The sequence below is a fragment of the Esox lucius genome, chromosome 8 (genome assembly GCF_011004845.1).
Source record: "Esox lucius isolate fEsoLuc1 chromosome 8, fEsoLuc1.pri, whole genome shotgun sequence".
In the NCBI taxonomy this organism is placed as follows: Eukaryota; Metazoa; Chordata; class Actinopteri; order Esociformes; family Esocidae; genus Esox; species Esox lucius.
Genome location: NC_047576.1, coordinates 28,897,222 through 28,910,967, shown reverse-complemented (window position 1 = coordinate 28,910,967; position 13,746 = coordinate 28,897,222). Strand labels below are relative to the sequence as shown.

The 13,746-nt window shown below is 44.5% G+C and overlaps 1 protein-coding gene across 1 annotated transcript in view; it reads left to right on the top strand.

Annotated features, from left to right (window-relative positions):
- The window catches only part of ror1 (receptor tyrosine kinase-like orphan receptor 1), a 129,381-nt gene that overhangs the window by 99,617 nt on the left and 16,018 nt on the right, over positions 1–13,746 (top strand).

Below are 13,746 nucleotides of genomic sequence, written 5' to 3'. Positions count from 1 at the left end.
ATGAAGTAGCCAAACGAAAACATATTTTATGTGCATTTTTCAGTCATGTAATTCGATCTAGTAACCTACAATAAATTGGTAGGCATCATGTAGTTCTGGTTTTGAAATCCCATAATACTGCGCAGTTTACAGTATTGGCAAAATATGGATTTTACTGGTGAGCAATACATGTTTTACAGTTGAGTCCTTGAAGTAGGCCTGTTTCAAAGCTTTCTTCCAAACTCTCTTTGCTTCCTTGACTTGTTTAAAGCCTTTCTCCTATGGACTGACCTGTGATATGTGGGCAAGGCATTAAGGCTAGGTAAAACGTGTGTGCCTGGACATTAAAGTTAGTTTAAAATTAGGGTAAGTTAGGATTAGGTTTAGGGATGCAGTATGTGTCTGCATCACAGAGTCAAGCCATATTCCATGGAAAAGGACCATCAAACAGGCTGGCATAGTGGGGAAATCGGACACTTAGCACATTAACACAGAGGGAGAGATGACACACACACATCTGTTTCTACCATACATTTTGTTTGATTTATCGTGCATCTTGTTGAAATATCCTGCAAGACTTTTATCATAATACTAGTGTTCGCTATTAGAACATTAGCTAAACCATCTTTTTCCTCTCAGTTGACGTCTCTTCAGTAGTGTGACAGAATAAAGACTAAAGCAGAGACTGCTGTGGAGTCCTGTGATGTCAAGGGTACTTTCCCCCTCGAAGCTCCTTCTCTCAGAGACCTTGTCAGGTCAGCTGTCTTCCCTGGCCGTGCACGAGAGCCTCTTAGTACTGATTAAAGTCCACAGGACCTGCCTCTGTGCTGTGCGGAGGCGAGCGGGAGCGGCATAAAGCAGGACTCACTGGGTTTAAACACAGTCATTAGGCTCTTTCATTAGAGTGCACAGGGCTTCCTTTGAGTGGGGCCAGGGGTCTGGGGATGGGCGCCGGGGGCCCGGGGGAGGGGTGCTGTTGCTCGTCATTAGTGTCACGGTCAGCTGATTAGCTGTCAGGGGGACGGCAGGAAAGACGGGGTCAGCTAATGGTGGCATGTTATGGCGTCCGCGGTCGGTGCCGCGTTTCCACTGATCAGTCAACGTTCCGGGGGTTGGATTCGGGGAGAGGAAACACCGGGTTTAACGCCACGGTGGCACCGGCCGAAGCTCCTGCCAGCGGGCGCGTTTGCGGGCGGGGAGTGGAGAGGATGCTGGGGTCGCTCATTAGGTTTGCGGCGTGTGTCCTGTTTTTCCGTCGGTGTGCCGCGGCCCACTGGGCATTCGATGATGGACGCTAATATATGTTCTGTGTGCGTGCCCCTTTGGCCCAGATCTGACTGGCCCGCGGCCCACGGCACGGACGCGGTCCTGTGTACACTGTGGATTGGGCCAGACGTGCCACAGCATGCCAGCCGGACACAAGGGTTGTCGGGCGGCTCGGAACCATATCTGTTGAGTGGCTATGTGGACTTCCTGCTTCTTGTCCATGTCCATCAGTGTGTTTGAGACCATGTAACATGGTCCTAGACCTGTTCTTCTGCCCTGGACCATGTAAGCATGGTTTCAGAACAGTTCATTCACAGCTTTTAATAACCGCTCAGTGTTTTCTCTTCTTCTTTTTTTTTACGTGACTTCCTTTACAGGGACCACCTGGAGTCCGGGGTAATCCAATCCTGGGGATGAGGTACTGCCCCCCCCCATCACCGGGGGGTGGCGGAGGGTTGAAGTGGGACAATGACGCCCGTTGTTGCGGTGGTTGGTTGTCAGACATGTTGGTTGCCGCGGGCGCCTGGCCTCACACCTCTCTTCTCCTCTTCCCTCCCTCCCTCGCTCGCTCGCTCTCTCCTCAGAGATGTTTTCACAGGCCAGAACAAACACACGAGGGGGAAAAATTGCTTCATTTCCAAAATGAGCTCCTTCTGGAGCAGCGAGCAACCTCCTTCCACCAACCATCCCCCTTCCTCAGCAAAAGAGAGGAAGAGGAGAGTGGGCGGAGGAGAAAAACGGTTAGGGGAGGATGGAAGATGGTGGCCTGCCACCAGTGTTGAGTGAGCTCTTTGATGGTACCCTTGGGTGGATGTGTTCACCTCAAAGTAGGACAGAGAGATGCTGGATGTAACTCTTAACAGACGGAGACGTAGTTAACACTGAACAGACGGTTGTCTGGTCTCCACAAGCCCAACTGAAAGGATGGAGACCAGCCCAGCAGCAGAGAGGGTGAGCATGGAGAGAACAGGGGAAAGACTATCATCACTGTTTCATTCTGCTTGGTGTCAACATGGAAGACATGCCGTACAAACAGCCACAAAAATGCCGCGCAGAACAAGCCCCATTCATGTGGAATTGGGCCAAATTAATAATGTGTGAAACTTAAGCCATAGGTTTTTCCTTATCATCAGAATAACAGCTAAACGTAAACCCACAAGGTTTCTGGTCTGAGATTTTCATCTTAAGAGACAGGGTGATGTATACAGCCATGAGCTGGCTGGCGCAGATGAATGTGTGAAACGTGTCTCCTGTACAGACCAAAGCCTGTATCTCAGCCTGTTTATAACACAGTGTTTTCTGTTGTTTGAAAAGATTAATACCACCACAGTCCAGTTGTCAGACCTGTTTAACTTTTCCAAAGCTTTCTCCCTCCCGAATTCTGTCAACGCTGCAGAAAAGCAATTACAAAATATCTCTACTTTTTTCCCCTTGTCCCTCTCCCTCCCACCCCTCCCCCACCCTAACCACCTCATACGGCATGATATTAGAGACAGGTTTCAACGAAGAACAGACCTCTCCTCTATCTCTCTGTCTCTCTGTCCCTCTCTGCCTCCCCTGGTCTCCCACATCTCTACATTGTCAATCTCTCTCTCTCTCCCTCTCTCTCCCTCTCTCTCCCTCTCTCTCACAGTCTCTCCTTCTCTCTTCTTCTCTCTCCTTCTCTCCCCCTCTCCTCTGTTTTTGTTTCTCTCCATCTCTTCTCTCTCAGTCTCTCTTTCTCTCTCCTTCTCTCCCCCTCTCCTGTTTTTATTTCTCTCTCCCTCTCTCCCCCTCTCTCTGTCTCTCCCTCTCTCTCCCCCTCTCTCCCTCTCTCTCTTTCTCCCTCTCTCTCCCTCTCTCTCTCTCTCTCTCCCTCTCTCTCTTTCTCTCTCTCTCCCTCTCTCTCTCTCTCTCCCTCTCTCTCTCTCCCTCTCCCTCTCTCTCTGTCTCTCCCTCTCAATTCAATTTCAATTCAGTTTCAAAGTAAAGGTTTATTAGCCTGGGAAACATTGCTTTACTGTACTTAAAGTGGAAAATAATCAAGATGTAAAAATAAGAGAAGTGTAAAACACCCTTAAAAAGATACCAAAACTGAAATTCTAAGGAAATATTACATTTTGAGTCAGTTACAGTGTTGTAGTATTAGCTGTGTACAATTATGTAACAATGTGCAAATAGTTCAGAGTATGAATGGTGATGAGAAAAATATTATAAAGAGATAAATGTTGGTTGTCTATAATTACGTTTTTACTTGATTGGTCACCATTTTCTCATGACAATCGAACAAATGGTCTCTGTATAATGAATATAAATTTTAAGTGAACATTGCATGCAGAGAAGTTCAGACAAAGTCATTGCACCTTGTATATTATTAGCTATGTTATTATTAGTGCTGCAACAATGTGCAAATATTTTAATTAGGATCAAATGGAAAGTAAATAAGGTACATATTGGTTATATTTGCGTAGTTGTTTGTTCTCCAGAGGTTGCCTTTTCTAGAAGGTGCAGCTCCATTTCCATTTAAATCTGATGGCATTGCAAACATTCTCTTGTTGGCCCGGTCTGCCTATACTGGTATGCAGCTGTGTACTCACTGTTTAGCAAATGAGACATTTTTGATTGATTCTTTCAAGCATCTTTTGGTTTTTTGATTATTTGATTGATCTAACTGTGTTTCTGTCCTGGGGCTTGTTGGGGTCTGGTTTTGTTTTTGAACAGAGCACCAAAACCAGCTGGCATAGGGGGCTTTCCTCCAATTTCTCCCTTTCTCATTTTCGTCATTTCTCTGTAGATGAGATCTTTGTTGTGGCATGTTTTGGAATCACTTACCTTTAGGTGGTTGTGAAGACTAGCTCTTTTCTCCATTCTGGTAATTGGTGGGTGTAGTCTTTATCCTGCCCTGCATGCATTATTTGGGTTTGTGTGTTGTCCTCCATGGGATACTTTTACAGAAATCATTATTTGAGTTTATGTGTTGTCCTTCATGGGATACTTTTCCTCAATTGAGTGTTTATTCCATTTTATGCATTTTTGGTTGGTAAGATGGTCCCAGACCTTAGTCATCTTGGGCAATGGGTTTCAATAACTGCTTGGATTATTTTACATTACTTGTAAAATGGATACAAAACATACAGTATTTTGCCCAAGCAATGTAACATTGGGAAGAAATATAGCTATTTGTTAACTTTTTTGTGTGACTTAATGAAATTGTACTTTTTCCCCACATTGAAATGGGGTGAAGGTTTTAGTCCCAGCTTTAGTGTTTCACCGAGCCAAAGGTTTTAGTCCCAGCTTTAGTGTTTCACTGAGCCAAAGGTTTTAGTCCCAGCTTTAGTGTTTCACCGAGCCAAAGGTTTTAGTCTCAGCTTAGTGTTTCACCGAGCCAAAGGTTTTAGTCCCAGCTTTAGTGTTTCACAGAGCCAAAGGTTTTAGTCCCAGCTTTTTGTGTTTCACCGAGCCAAAGGTTTTAGTCCCAGCTTAGTGTTTCACCGAGCCAAAGGTTTTAGTCCCAGCTTTAGTGTTTCACCGAGCCAAAGGTTTTAGTCCCAGCTTTAGTGTTTCACTGAGCCAAAGGTTTTAGTCCCAGCTTTAGTGTTTCACTGAGCCAAAGGTTTTAGTCCCAGCTTTAGTGTTTCACCGAGCCAAAGGTTTTAGTCCCAGCTTTAGTGTTTCACCGAGCCAAAGGTTTTAGTCCCAGCTTAGTGTTTAACCGAGCCAAAGGTTTTAGTCCCAGCTTAGTGTTTCACCGAGCCAAAGGTTTTAGTCCCAGCTTAGTGTTTAACCGAGCCAAAGGTTTTAGTCCATAGGTTGGTCCTAGTTATCTGGGTCTCTCTGTTTTTGGTTGGATAGTTGTAGGCTTTTGGAATAATTTTTTTAAGACAGAAACATTTCAGGCATGTTTTTGCTTTTATGGAGTTAGACGGTGTGTAAAGTCTCTCGATCACTCTCTCTCTCTTTCCATCACACTTTGTCTTAGAACTGGGAGGTGTAGATTTCTTTACCAGGAAGTGTTCTCTGCACTCTAAGACCATTCGGTTTGTAGACCGTCCACCCTGTTCACACGCCATAATGGCACAGAGAGTGTGCTTAACCTGAACTCAAATAGAAATGATATTTCACTGTGGCACACACACATGCACATACACACAAGCGCACACGCGTGCGCACACACTGTATCAGGATATGTTGACATTAAAGAAATGATTGATCTGTTTAGCTAGTCACTGAACCGAGACGTGTCCATACCATTGGTAAGACACCTTGATTATCAAGTGCCTTTATAAACAGACTAACTATTCATTTATTTGGATTCCTTTGAAATTTTTATACCATATAGTATCAGGCAATTAGTTATTCAGTAAAATGTTAGGGTGATACTGAGTACAGTTTGGGTGTTCGTTACACCTTTTCATAGGTCGGTGCCAGTATCAACAGCCCTGTCTGTTACAGGTTTCCCCACCATAGTTGATTTATACTTTTTTATATTAACTCCATCAATTTAGGACTTTGTAAAGCCTGCTGTCTGTAACATCGCTGTGTAACATAGAGTTTTTTGTAATCTGACAATTCTTTCTTTATGCTCTAAGATAACATGAATGTGTGTGTGTGTATGTATGTGTGTGTGTGTGTCTATATATATATATATTTGTTCAGACCTGTAGTGTACACCCATGAGAAAGCAAGTTTCTCAGAAGGTAAAAAAACAAAGGCTTTTATATCCGGTGCAGACAGAGGATTTTCTGAAGGGAAACTCAGTATTACACCCCCCCCCCCCCCCCCCCCACACACACACACACACACACACACACACTCACTCCCACATGTTCACCTAAGCCCGTGGAGGGCTTCATTGCCTCCTTGTTATAGATCCTTTCTAACTAAGTGTTGATTGATTGGGGATCAGGGCCCTAATATGGCACACTAGGGGCCGGCCCTTTGACATAGGCTGCTCTCTGTGGCCATGGGACTGTTTGAAACCAGAGCCCTACCACTACGCATAGGAAATACCACAGAGCCTCTCACCATACAAACATATAGAAAACCTTCTGCAAAACAGGCCTATTCTTCGGGGACTATTCACACTTTTAAAACCATTGAAAAAGGGACACTTTTGTGTATTGTCTTATTTACGTTTGCATGCATGACCATAAGCAGGGCGTAGCTCAGTCAAAATGTTGACTAGCTTGTTTTCCGTTTGGTTCGACATCTGTTTAGTTATATTCACAAAATGATGTTTTGTTGAAAAAGGACAAGTGAATACAATCACATGGTTTCTTGAATCAATACTAAGAATTATGAATATTACTCCAGTTTCTTCTCATTGATTTCAGGCTGGTTGCCAGCCAGGTAGCAGGTAGCTTAAGTGTTATTCGATGTGTTAGTTTGGTCCCACAAATATTACAGCGTTCCATATATGTTTATGTTTTACATCAATGGAAAGTAGAATATTAGCTAATGATGTACTGTAGCTGAGCCAGTCAAATCAGACTTCTGTTTTAAATAAAAGCAAATGGGTTCACGGATACTGCTGACCAGTGAAGCCCTCATAACATTGAAATTGTTCCAACAAATAAGCTACCATTGCTTGGTTATTAACTAGCTAGCTAACATACAGGTGCTGGTCATAAAATTTGAATATCATCAAAAAGTTGATTTATTTCAGTAATTCCATTAAAAAAGTTTAACTTGTGTAATGTATACATTCATTCCACATAGACTGATATATTTCAAGTGTTTATTTCTTTTAATTTTGATGATTATAACTGACAACTAATGAAAAACCCAAATTCAGTATCTCAGAAAATTAGAATACTCTAATCAGCTAATTAACCCAAAACACCTGCAAAGGCCTTTAAATGGTCTCTCAGTCTAGTTCTGTAGGCAACACAATCATGGGGAAGACTGCTGACTTGACAGCTGTCCAAAAGACGACCATTGACACCTTGCACAAGGAGGGCAAGACACAAAAGGTCATTGCTAAAGAGGCTGGCTGTTCACAGAGCTCTGTGTCCAAGCACATTAATGGAGAGGCAAAGGGAAGGAAAAGATGTGGTAGAAAAAAGTGTACAAGCAATAGGGATAACCGCACCCTGGAGAGGATTGTGAAACAAAACCCATTCAAAAATGTGGGGGAGATTCACAAAGAGTGGACTGCAGTTGGAGTCAGTGCATCAAGAACCACCACGCACAGACATATGCAAGACATGGGTTTCAGCTGACGCATTCCTTGTGTCAAGCCACTCTTGAACAAGACAAAAACGACTGGACTGCAGCTGAGTTATGTTCTCTGATTAAAGTAAATTTAACATTCCCTTTGGAAATCAAGGTCCCAGAGTCTGGAGGAAGAGAGGAGAGTTACATAATCCACGTTGCTTGAAGTCCAGTGTAAAGTTTCCACAGTCAGTGATGGTTTGGCGTGCCATGTCATCTGCTGGTGTTGGTCCACTGTGTTTTCTGAGGTCCAAGGTCAACACAGCCGTCTACCAGGAAGTTTTAGAGCACTTCATGCTTCTGCTGCTGACCAACTTTATGGAGATGCAGATTTCATTTTCCAACAGGACTTGGCATCTGCACACAGTGCCAAAGCTACCAGTACCTGGTTTAAGGACCATGGTATCCCTGTTCTTAATTGGCCAGCAAACTCACCTGACCTTAACCCTATAGAAAATCTATGGGGTATTGTGAAGAGGAAGATGCGATACGCCAGACCCAACAATGCAGAAGAGCTGAAGGCCACTATCAGAGCAACCTGGGCTCTCATAACACCTGAGCAGTGCCACAGACTGATCGACTCCATGCCACGCCGCATTGCTGCAGTAATTCAGGCAAAAGGAGCCCCAACTAAGTATTGAGTGCTGTACATTCTCATACTTTTCATGTTCATACTTTTCAGTTGGCCAACATTTCAAAAAAAAAATAATTTGTATTGGTCTTAAGTAATATTCACATTTTCGGAGATACTGAATTTGGGATTTTCATTAGTTGTCAGTTATAATCATCACAATTAAATGAAATAAACATTTGAAATATATCAGTATGTGTGTAATGAATGAATATAATATACAAGTTTCACTTTTTGAATGGAATTACTGAAATAAATCAACTTTTTGATGATATTCTAATTTTATGACCAGCACCTGTATGTTTCCACAAATTAGATTATGCCTCTTCCCACCAGCTGCTGCTATCTGCACAGGTGATAAAAAATAGCCATTGTCAAGAAAACATGCTGATAGACAGGCAGATATTCAGTAAATTTGGGGCAGTATATTAACACGTTTCTGAAGCATGCTAAGCATGCCATTTGTGTTTGAGCTATAGCTAACTAGCTATATCAACTTGACAATATATATTTACCTGTTGAGATTATTAAAAAAAGTATAACAAGCTCAAATCACCTAGCCTCTCAACTGCCTCCAACCTCAAATCACCCAGCCTCTTAACTTCCTCCAAGCTCAAATCACCTAGCTTCTCAATTACCACTGACATTTAATCCCCAAACCTCTCAACAACCTCAAAATCAACAATTTAAATTCACCCAACACCTTAACAATCTCCAACCTCGTATCTTACCATATGTCGACCTTCTCCGCTCTCCAATTACTCAAAATGACCTCCAATCTGAAATGTACCCCTTGACTACCTCCACATCACCCAACCTCTATAATTCCTCCAACCTTAAATCACCCAAAACCTCAACCATAGATCAGGGGTCGGCAACAGGCGACCACCCACTCTGAATGTAGTGGCCTACCCCTAACATATATCTTCTAAAACATTATCCTCCACCCTGACAACCACCCAGAAACCTTTCTCTATTGCTCCATTACCTCGCTTTCACCCTTTCTTTCACCCTCTCCCCCTTCTCTCCCTCAACCCCTGTAGACAGGTCTATATATTGTTCAGGCAGTGTAAGGGGCAGCTTGGTCAGGACCTCAGGGACCCCAGGTCCAGACAGATCAGCTGGGAGGGGAGGGAGGGGCAACGGCTAGGGCACTTCCTGTTTCCTGTTCCCAGCAGCCCTTGCAGGAGCCTGTCTGAGATTTGTCTGGGGTCTCCATTGGCTCATGTCGGGCTGATAAAGTCTGTGGTTTGTGTAAATCATGACTGTTCCCAGTGGGATGCAGTGGTTTGGACTTTACCCCCACTCCCTCACTAGTCTCGCTTTTCTAGCAGTAAGGTCTCCCTGGCACTGATAGTTCACCAGTAAAACCTCTGGGCATCTGCCATTCATGAATGACCATTTCTGCCAGATGCCTTAAAAACACCTAGCATGTAAACCATGAAGAAAGCGTTAATCTGGCTTTGCCCCTTTCGATCTGGCTCAAATTTCACCCTGGTGCTCTCTCTATGAGCCTCTGAGCTTGTAACATTACTCAAACTCTATCTCACATTTCACAGTTCCTTCCACAAAACGTGGCCATGCTCTCTCGTGCTATTGTATGAAACAGCTCCACTGGTTCTAGTAAACATCCTGGACGGGTTCTTGAGAAGTGTAACAGAACTCTGTCACAGTAAAAGGTCCCTGTGCTCCTTCTAGAAGGATCTACGATAAAGCGATGTCACCTAGCTGAGGTCCAGTATAACACAGCTAAGCCGTGTTGTGGTGTATATCCCCTTTTCCAGGGACTACCATGGTAATTGCATCTTTCTTAAAGAGAGATAACACCCTCTACTTTGCTCTTAGGAACTGCGTTGAAGCCACAGGTTGGGACGCAGTGCTCCAGGCCGGGGCCTTTCAAAGTCTCAGTCTGACCCAGGCATCGAGGCTTATCCATGGGTGGGCTGATTCCAGCTCTCCCCTGGGGCTTATGCTATTAGACCACAAACACAAAGAACCTCTACTGAGGAGAGGATTGCATGGCCATCCTGAGAAAGAGAAATATAGACGGAAGAGATTGAGAAAGAGGGAGAGAGAGAGAGGGGGAGAGCGAGAAACAGAGCGAAAGAGAGATGGGGAGAGGGGAATTGGAGCAGGAAGGTGGAGTCGAGGTCCTGAGGCACTATGGGAGTTGAGACACCTGACATCATGTGGCATGTTGCATCTGCTGTGTTGATGTCCCACGCCTCCTCTCTGTCACCACGTCACAACACTGACGTCCCACACATACATCTGTTTCAACTCATCCGGATGTTCAGACCTAAAGAGAAGCTTTTGATCGCTGTTAATGTGGAAATGAATGTGTTTTTTAGGTTTCATTTGGCGTGGTTGAACTAAACGCTGAAACGCTGAACCGTTTCATAGCTGTCTATTTTTTCTGTTGACCTTTAATCCATTAATGATGGCCAATACCAATACTTTGGATTGTTCTTGCGTTGACATTCTTTTTCTGTAACTACTGTATGTAGAGTCCCGTAAAGGCATTGCCCTCTATCCCTGACAGATATTGTTTCTGCTCTTTAATGAGTGGTCAAATGCTTACAGTCAGGCAACCAATAATTCTGTGAATCTCTGGTTCTTTTCCTGTGTTTAGTCAAATCTGCCCTCTCATTTGAAGAGCACCGCAGTATGAATAGTTCTGAACTGAGACCACCCTTTTAAAGGAAACCATCGGTGTTCTGTGTGCTCCTGTGTGTGGTGAGAGACCTCACGCCAGTCCAGACGAGACTGAGTTTGGAAAAATAATGCTCTAAAGCCATTTAGTGCGTAAAACCACCTACGACTAGCTTTAGCCTGGATACATGCGGAGAGAAGCCAAGATTAATTTATAATCCTTGTCTCTAAAGTGATACATGCAGAGAGAGCAGCCTAGACTAATTTATAATCCTCTGGCCTAAAGTATTTTCTGTCTCCCTCCACCCGTTCCTTCCACCTCCTCTCTCTCCCCAGTATCCCTCCATCCCTACCTCCCTCTCCCTGACTCACCCCTGGTTTTCCCCCATTCAAAGCCAGACTCCCAAGCCCTTTGACTGACATTTCTTTCCATTCGAGCAACACAGAAGGGCACTTGCAGGCCTAACTGTAAATATGAATGAATGCTCTGATAGGTACTTTCTCTCCCCTTTTCCAGGGTGAATGATGTTTTACTCCCATTTATTTTAGGAGGACAGGGGGGCCATAAATTCACTTTTATTGGAAGATCACAAACGGTATCCTCTGGACTCTATTAAAGCAGCGGTCTCTGTGCCTCCCCAGTACAGGCTCTGTCCTGTGTCTACGTGCATGAGTCTGAACAACGCTCTGTTTTACAACCCTGCATTCGTGGACACTTTCACTAGTGGACTATATTTAGGTTATTTCTGGTTCTAATGACAACGGTTAATAATCTGTTCTGGCAAAACATTGCCCTCGTAGACCCGACGAAAATCTTAAGGTCAAGAACCCAGGACACATAACTCTATGCAAAGTCTAAAAGACAGTACCCAAGTCCCCGAAACAGATATTTTGTCAGGATGGGGGTTATTTTAACAGGCTGACTCTGAGCCTTTGTGTATTCCTTACCTGTGATCTAGTCCTTGGGTAAATTACTGTAAATTGCTCTTGTTAGGATTAACTCTTATACCCAAGGAAATCACGTTTCGTGTTTTACTTTCGCCGTGTTCTCTGAGTCCCTACCTCACAGCCAAACATGCGTTCTCCAGTCCTTCTAAGTGCACATCTTACGTGGGATCTCATTGTTATTTGTGATGTACAACCCAGTCGGTCATAAATCAACCAGTAAAACATAGGGACGCGTGTCTCTCTACCTGTATCACTTCGGGCTATTTCAGTCTTCCTGTCTTTTTCCTCAGCTCGTCCTGTTATTACCCCTCAACAAGCATTTTGAATCTGTTTCTATGTGAGGTTTGGGTTCCAAGCTGAAGGACATGGAGAAGAATTGGAATGAAAAGCAGGCGGTTGGTTTGGCAGAGCAAGACCCTTGGTGAGCCCTAACAACTGTGTTAGGTTTGTTTAGGAGGCTAGAACTCTAATCTACCACACCGCCTAGAGGGCTTCTACAAACTCTTACCAGGCCTCCCTCCTCTTTCTCCATTTGTGCTCTCCCTCTCTCTCTCTCTGTGCCTCTCTCCTTCTCTCTCTCTCTGTGCCTCTCTCCTTCTCTCTCTCTCTGTGCCTCTCTCCCTCTCTCTCTCTGAGCCTCTCTCCTTCTCTCTCTCTCTCCTCTACACCTTTTCCGCTTCTCCCTGTTTCACTCAGCTAGCTCCGTTTGTTTTCAGGGATCTGTACACATGACGGGTCAGTGAATACAAAAACAAACCCACTCTGTTTTCATGAAGGGCCTCTCTCCCTCACTCTGCCTCTCTTTCTCCATCTCTCTAAAAACACACTCTCTCTCTCTTTCTCAAACGCACCCACGCGCACACACGTTCTCTCTCTTTCTCTCAGGATTTCTGTCACTCTCTGTCTTTTTTTCTGTCAGTGTCTGCCAGTCTTTCTCTATTCATCTCTGCCCGAGTCTCTCTCTCTTTCTGTCACTGTCTGTCTCTCTGTTCTCTCTCGCGCAAACACACTCTCTCTCCTTCCCTCCGCAAGATGTAATGAACTCCTGACAGTTTGACCTCTCAGTTGCCTTTGTTTAGTAAATCACTGGAGTCGTCTGTAAACATGGTCAGCGTTGGAGCACTGAGCCCCGTGACCTGCGACTCCCCGAATTTCTCCATTTCAGAACCCCCAGCTGTAAAATAGAATTCCAGAACTCTTCTACAGATGCTGCTAATTCCTCCAATCAGGATTTCTCAATTTTCTCCAACCGTCTGAAGCACCCGACCCCACCCCCCCGGCGATCATTGCCCTATTTTCCACTGGATGTGATGTCCCTATGTCAGAGGTCACAGTGAAGAATGATGGGTTTAGGGTGGGTCTCTGTCTCTCTCCACGTCTTAATCCCTTCCTCTCCCCGGGGGACTGAGTAGAGAAGGAAGCACTGGTCTTAGCTAATCTGATTGACACACAACCATCTGTAAACGTGCTGCTGTCAGGATCACTGTAATGTTGATGGGCAGATATGCCTGGATCTGACTCTCATTTTATCTCGTACTCTGTTAGCTTGTCCAGTTACTTTGTTTCCCATTCATTCTCTCTCTTTCTTGCTCACTCTCTTTCCTTTTCTCTTCGTCTCTCTTTCTCTGCCTCTTTCTCCCTCTCTGTCTCTCTTTTTTGTGTCTGTCACAGAGGCGTGTATTGTTCCAGTTCAGGTAACATGAGGAGTCTTTAGGTCCTTTCTCCATTGTGCTCTAATAGAGTTCCTCCGTGGCCCTGGTCTCCATCCGTTCCCGTTGTGGTCACGGGCCACTGGGACCCACAGACCCAGCCGACCCCAGCTGGCGCCGGCCATTTTGTACAGTTCAAATGTCTTCGCGGAGCTTGGCGTCACATCTCTCTGACTTGTCTTGTTTTATGTGGCTGAATTACAACAACACACAGCCATGCACAATATTTCTGCAACGTAACCTTTATTGTTATGGTAGCAGAAATAAAACATAAGCAATGAAAAGCCTTTTCTGCAAAAGGGAAATCCTGAAGAGTACATAGAAAACTGTGACGAACAGGCTTGTTTTCTTTTTCTCCGTCCTCGTACC